This window comes from Cricetulus griseus, chromosome 5 (assembly GCF_003668045.3).
Source record: "Cricetulus griseus strain 17A/GY chromosome 5, alternate assembly CriGri-PICRH-1.0, whole genome shotgun sequence".
Classification (NCBI taxonomy): domain Eukaryota; kingdom Metazoa; phylum Chordata; class Mammalia; order Rodentia; family Cricetidae; genus Cricetulus; species Cricetulus griseus.
In genome coordinates, this window is record NC_048598.1 from 110,396,587 (window position 1) to 110,402,901 (window position 6,315).

General features: G+C 40.7%; 1 pseudogene; it reads right to left on the reverse strand.

Annotated features, from left to right (window-relative positions):
- Positions 1 to 698: 698 nt before the first annotated feature.
- LOC100752482 lies at positions 699 to 4,867 on the reverse strand (annotated as a pseudogene).
- Positions 4,868 to 6,315: the final 1,448 nt, after the last annotated feature.

A 6,315-nucleotide genomic window follows, 5' to 3' on the forward strand; every position in this document is an offset into this window, starting at 1 on the left:
TTTCTCCAACATTACAAAAGAAGTCTCAGGCAGGATATAGGGCTGAGGACTATGATGACCAATGCAACTATCCTGGAAAATCTCAGAACATGCATTTACACCCAACCACAGCGTCACGTGGCTCACAATGATAATTTTCCACATATAAGTCACATCATCTATTTTTTTCTGTGTTTCTAGGCTCTTTTGGCCAATCTTCCCAGCATTATGAGTGTTCTAAATTTTTAAATATGCTCTGATTAAGGGAGTCATATTGACAACTTGTTGGTTAATGTTAGCAATTTCCTCAATAGCTTAGAAACAGGAAAGATAATGTTAAATTCGCCTCCCATGTGGAGAAGCTAATATTTGAAAAAATAATCCATTTGCTCTTATCGTCTCCCTCTCTGAGGTTTTGTTAGATGACACCTGGAAGACTGTTCCATAGCCTAAGAGCAATTTTCCTATTGTAGCCCACTTGTTCCTTTAATGAGGCTGAACAAATCTTGTTAATTTACCAAATTCAAATAGCATACATTTGTATTCTTATGATATTAATGGCTCTAAGAGAGTGCCATTCCTTTCCTTCACACATTTTCAAAGCCTATACTAAGTGCATTACCATTTAGCTGAGGTAGTATTTGTGACGAAATGTGTGAGGCACTTCCACCTACCAAAGGTAAGTAATTGTCAGAGAATCAAACTTTGGTGTCAGATTCTCAATGTGTTTCCATATTCCCGCACTGTAAACAGTAAGAATTCTATTCACAGTAACATAAAGTAAGGAAAACTCCAGAGCATAAAACATTAAATTAAAAACAGCTAGCAATCCTTGTCCACTAAACAGCATTCTAATGCTTATGCATAGATTTGGGTGACAATCAATTACTAGTGATTACTAGAGTCTCTTCATAACCACAACTATGTGACAAGTTCCATGGAAGGCATCACCATTCCTGGGGAGCAGAAATGGGATGGGACAGGGGGTCGGATGGTGGGGAGCAGGGGAGGAGACTAGGGAGAGGGAACTGGGATTAACATGTAAAACAAGGTTGTTTCTAATTTAAATAAAAAAATAAAATAAAATAAAATAAATGATTATGTCCAAAATGAGCAATGGGAAACAACAAAACATTAGAAACATCCATCTACAAGGTAAGAAAGATACACCTGACAGTCATATTTAGTGAATGAGAGATGAACTTTCATCTGAGTTAGTATATTATTGGCAGACATTTAAATTTTTTCATTAAAGCACAAACAAGTATCTTCCTTAGGGAGCATGTTTTTTTTATTTTTATTTTTTTTTTTTTGGTTTGTCGAGAAAGGGTTTCTCTTTGTAGCTTTGGAGCCTATTCTGGCACTCGCTCTGGAGACCAGGCTGGCCTTGAACTCATAGACATCCACCTGCCTCTGCCTTATGAGTGCTGGGATGGGAGCATGGTTTTATAGAGAAATAAAAATAAAATAAATAGTATGTGGATATGAATAAGAAAGATGAGTCTCTATTGGATTTGAGGTGAATATTTGGATTTTAAAAAAGGAATAAAGAATTAGAAGTAAAAATCTTCTTTAGGGATATAGTCAGAGGTGCAACACATGATTGATCTCCTTGAAACCAGACTCCATTTTTACTTGAGTTATATATTTTCCTGACATCTATTTTTGTGTTCTTTATTTATTATAGATATTATCCCTTTCTTACCTCTTTATTTTTTTTGGGAGGGGGAATCTTATTCTCTAGGTGGACAATTTGTCTGAATGATAACTGTCCTTTGTCATTTAGCAGTATTCAGTTTCATGAGGTCCCATTTATTAACTGTTCATCTTGTGCCTTCGTCACCTTTGTTCTCTTTAGGAAGTCTTCTCCTGTGCCAATGAGTTCACGGCTATTCTCCATGTTCTCTTCCATCAGTCTCAGTATATCTCATTCATATTGAAAACTTTGATCCATAATACATTAAGTTTTATGCAAGGTGATGAATGCGAATCTATATGCATTCTTCTACATGCAGCGTCCATTTTGACCAGGACAATTTTCCTGAAGATGCTGTCTTTTTATCAACGTGTATTTCCAGCTTCTTTAGCAATAATTATGTATACATAGATGTGTGGATTCATTTCCTGGTCTTCAAGATCAATGCAAATGAAGTAACAGATGTCCAAAGACAAATGTAATGTTTATTTATTTTTTTGTGGATTTTAGCTATTCAGTCAATGGTGACCAAGCTACAATCCTTAGAACCACAAAGATAAGTTATAGAGTAACAGACAAAGAGGGAACAAACAGTTCTCCCTAGGAAAAGGAAATAAGAGTATATAGTTATAGTTGGATGGGATGGGGGTAGGGACTAGAAGAGGAGGATCAAGTAGAAAGAAGGGAATGGTGGAATGAGGGAGGGAATATGTGAAGAGAAGCCTAAAGAAAGGGCCACTTGAGAAGTATGGAAACTTACACAGTAGAAACTTACTGAAATATGTACATATAAGAATGGAATCTCTTTCAGATTAGTGACCTAACAGCCAAACAGATCCAAACTTTTAAGACAATCCAGCTATTTCAAAGGCTCCAAGGTGCTGATATCTTTCAGCTTATTTCTGCTTAGATTTAGATATGTAAGGCTAGGATGTTCTTCTGCTAGTCTGTCCTGACCGCCAAAGATTCTATTATCGCTGAGCTCAAGCTTTTTCAATTTAGGTAGCTTGGGGAGATCTGAAACTGAAAATAAGCCTACACTTATTAAACTGAGGAGCTCTAGGTTCACAAATTCATCTGTTAACCCCTCAATTCTTCCATCATTCTCTTTGCAGTTGTCCAAGACAAGCTCTCGAACAGCTGCCGGAGTCACGTTCCTCAGCTCCAGGTGGATCCTCTTCTTGTCCATGTTCCCCTCGTCCCCCCTCTTCAAACTTAACTTTCTGTGGCGGGGGCGGAGGGGGGAGAGGCGACCTGGCCTGTGCCGTGAGGGCCGTCGGAAGGAGGCGGCTGGCAGAGGCGGCTTAGGTTTCCCTGTAAGACTCTTGCTGTATAATGAGAGCTGTGATTGGTGAGTTGACCGTCCTGGCTGCCAGTTACACTGCGACAACACTTTTACTTTCTGAACAACAAAGAAAAGCTTTGTAAATAAAATCTTAACATTTTTGGGTCAAAAAAAAAAAATGGAATCTCAATGAAATCTCCAAAGAATGGGTGAGACACAGCTCCAACTAGCCATTTCTGGTCACCAAATGAACCTCCTATACTGGCATTTGTTTACATGTAACTGAGTTAATTGGAAGAAAAGAGGTCCAATAACCTTCCAAATAACATACAATGTTGCCAAGACTACAGGCTGCACTTTGCAAACAGATGGGAAGGCCCTATTGCTGAGAGCAACACCCACACAACTCCTTGAACATGGCTAGCTAAGGCTGTGTCTCCCCCATCCTTTGGAGAAGTCAACTGTTGCTACATAAAGCTGTTACCGCTACTTGCTAGCATTTTTGGAAAAGAAAAGTACTCTTCGCACTACCAAAGGCCAAAAGGTAAACACCAAACCAGCCACAAACTCTTTGCTCTTCAGTTGTGTCCCACCTGCAAGATATGCAACTGAAATGGTGCCACAAAGCTTGTGGGAATAAGCAATATATGCTTTTACTTAGGACCTACTCTACAAGATGGAAAACACATCAAACACAGGTTGAGTGACTAAGAAAAAACAAATATTACTGTTCTAAAAGAATAATGTCAGATAAATAAATAAATCATAGCAGTAAAGTGACTCTTAAAGACTTTCTGCTATACATATAGATCAGTGTCTTGATCAGTAGTCTTAAGAGAAGCTTCTTCCTGCAGCAAATAGAAACAAATTCAGAGACCCACAGTCAGACATGCAGAGAGTGAGAGACTCTAGAATTCTCAGCCTTTAACAGGATTCCTCCATCAAACCCATCCCCTTAGGGCTCAGGGAACCCTCAGGTTTGGTTCATCCTCTGGAGGGCACAGACCAGCTCTCTTGCTGTATGGGACAACAAGTGGTTAAGACTAGCTTTCCCAGGGCAGTCTTGGCTTAGTATAACCCTCTGATCTCATCTCACATGAGTCTTAAGTTCCCCTGAGAGGCCACAGATATCAACACAGATCCTTGCTACAGCTGGACAATGGACCCAGCCAAGGCCCTGGGCCTCAGCTTAGTACTATCTCTGGGTTGCAGGAATAGCCGCTCAGGTGGGAGTGGTTCCAGCAGCTATGTGGCCATTGGTTGCAGCCCCAAACCTGGCCCTGTATGTGAACATTGGTGTCCATGCAGGATGTGGACCAGATCAGACCTCAGTCACAGTAGGACCATGGACCCCAATATGGTCCTTGGTAGCACCTAGGTCTGGATGTCACCACCACCCCAGCGACAGTATGGCACTGAGTCAGTGACTTGGCCCTTCATCTTGGGTGTGTGCACAGCCTTCAATGGTAGGAGGCGAATTGGACATCAGCACAGATCCTGGTTATAGTTGGACCATGGACACTGACATGGCCCTCTGCTACAACATGGGGCCAGATGTCGTCATATCATTGAGGAATAGCACAGGCCACTCAGATATGGATTCATCCTGGTTCTCAGTCACCAAGCAAGACTCGGCTTACTAGTTTCACCCTGGGCTTCTTCATGACACTTGGTGGAAACAAGAGTCATGTATCTCAATCCAGACCCTGGATGCTACTGGGCCATGGACACAGACTTGGTCCTTGGCAGAAGCCTAGGCCTGCATGTCACCAGGGCTCCAGGGGACATCAAAAGTCACCCAGATTAGTACAGCCCCAGTAGCTTCATGGCTCATGAACCCAATCTCGGCCCAGGAGGCAGCCCAGCTCACTGGTGTCAGCATAACTTTCAATGGCAATGGGAGCCATGGATATAATGCAGCCCCTGGCTACTGTAGGACCAGAGACCCACCCACATACAGCCCTTGGTAGCCACCTGATCCAGGCATTGTCATGGTCCCAGGTGGCAAGCAGACCTCCTTCCTCAGTCTACTCTCAATGATGTCACCATAGATTGGCCAAGCTGGCTTCCAAAATTTGCCTAACATTCTATATCTACCTTTTTTAAATGTCTCTTTCCATGACATATGCACCATTGAGGGTCTCTAATTCTTCCAATTCTCTGTCCATTATTTATATAAAATGAAGGGCTGGCCTCTGGCTGTCTTCCTGTCAGCCTGGGCCCAGAAACCCCTGCTGGCCTTCTTCTGCCTGACGGGAAGATCCCAGCTAGGCCCTGTCTGCTGGAAATCTGTTTATTATTATTCTTTAGATGCCTATTTGTTTTCTAAGGAAAGGCAGAAACAATGTAGATTTGGATGGAAAGGTGGTTAGAAGGATCTCAGAGGAGTTGGGTTAGAGGAAACCATAACCAGAATATATTATATGAAAAAATCTTTTTTCAATAGAAAAAAAGAAAATATTCATTGTAACCACCATGATGGCAGTATTTACAGATAAACTGGGCAGACATGTCTCTTGGTTGCTAAACAATTAAAATTTCCCATTTGGCAAACTACAATATAAATCCATCAAATGTATTGTAACTTTGAAAATAGGCTGCTTCATAAAATGCTTTACTGTATGTGCCAAGGCCAGGCACAGATTCACAGAGGACCCCTGGCACAGAACGTGAGGCAGATTTTCCTCGAGAGATAAGGAGGGAGATGCTCTGTGAACTGTTGAAATAATGAAGGATTTCTGAAGGCTGTTTTGGGATAGCTACTGTGTGTGAAGGAGCACCATAGTAAGCCCAAAGCACCCTAGGCCAGCCACCAGTCAACTGGAAACAGAACTCTACATTCTGCTCTGGAGAACATATATGATAGCAGATATTTTAAATGTCATCAGGTCGTGATTAACGACTACTTTATTTTAAAAGAAATAGCAAATTTATAGTTTTATGACTCTGTCTACAAACTTTGGAATATGTTTTTAGTTAATGGGGCTTTAGCCAAAGCAAGAAGAGAAATGGGAATTTAGATTCTTGGTCTATCATGTTATTGAATGTTTGTTACTTAAAGTTTCTGGACATGCAATTCTAATCTTCAAAATAAAATCAGTCATAGCAACTAGGAAGACAAAGGCAAAGTTGAGCCACAGACCCAATCAGGACAATGAAAATTAGCTTCCCAATTTATTTCTTCAGGGAAAGACTAGATTAAGCTAAAAATAAGATTTCCTTTTTTATATATTGGGGGAGAGAGCTATTTCTGAAGAATCATGTAGGAAAAATGACTTATTCTCTAATATCAATGAAAAATATTTAAGTTTATAGGCACTAGAGTACTGTCTTCTTTCTTCATATTGAAGGGTCA